General features: G+C 29.4%; 1 non-coding gene across 1 annotated transcript; it reads left to right on the forward strand.

The window, feature by feature from the left end:
* Window positions 1-286: 286 nt before the first annotated feature.
* LOC119509698 lies at window positions 287-393 on the forward strand. Its single transcript, XR_005211761.1, has one exon. It is a non-coding gene; the product is annotated as a U6 spliceosomal RNA (small nuclear RNA).
* Window positions 394-599: the final 206 nt, after the last annotated feature.

Here is a 599-nt window from a genome sequence, read left to right on the forward strand (position 1 = left end):
TCAATTTTGTTCTTTTTCGAGATCATTTTAACTCTTTTAAGTCCTTTGAACTTCCATACAAACTTTAGATTAGATTGTCAATTTTCACAAAAAAGAAAAATTTTGCTGGAATTTTGACTGTTTGACTCTGTTGCTCAATTTGGGGACAATCTTAGCAATATTTATCTAAACCTTTAACTTTTTTGGTAAACTTTCATGGTTTACAGTGTACTGTCTTACACACATTTGCTAAATTTCTCCTTAAGTATTTTGTGTTTTTAATTTTATACAAAATGGTATTGGTTTAGTGCTTGCTTCAGCAGCACATTTACTAAAATTGGAATGAGACCAAGAAGATTAGTATGGTCCCTGCACAAGGACAATATGCAAATTCATGAAGCTTTCCATGTTTTTATATAAAACCATAATAAAGCAAAATAAACTACAACCAAAAAATGGTATTGGTTTATAAATTAAAATTTCCAACTGTTCATTACTAGTGTATAGAAATACAAAATGATTTTTATATTGATCTTGTATCCTGTGGCTTTGCTAAATTCTCTTATAAGTGATAGTATGAACAGATATGTAGAGAAAGAGAGACAGAGAGATGCTTTAGG

Source organism: Choloepus didactylus, chromosome 14 (genome assembly GCF_015220235.1).
Source record: "Choloepus didactylus isolate mChoDid1 chromosome 14, mChoDid1.pri, whole genome shotgun sequence".
NCBI classification, from domain to species: Eukaryota; Metazoa; Chordata; class Mammalia; order Pilosa; family Megalonychidae; genus Choloepus; species Choloepus didactylus.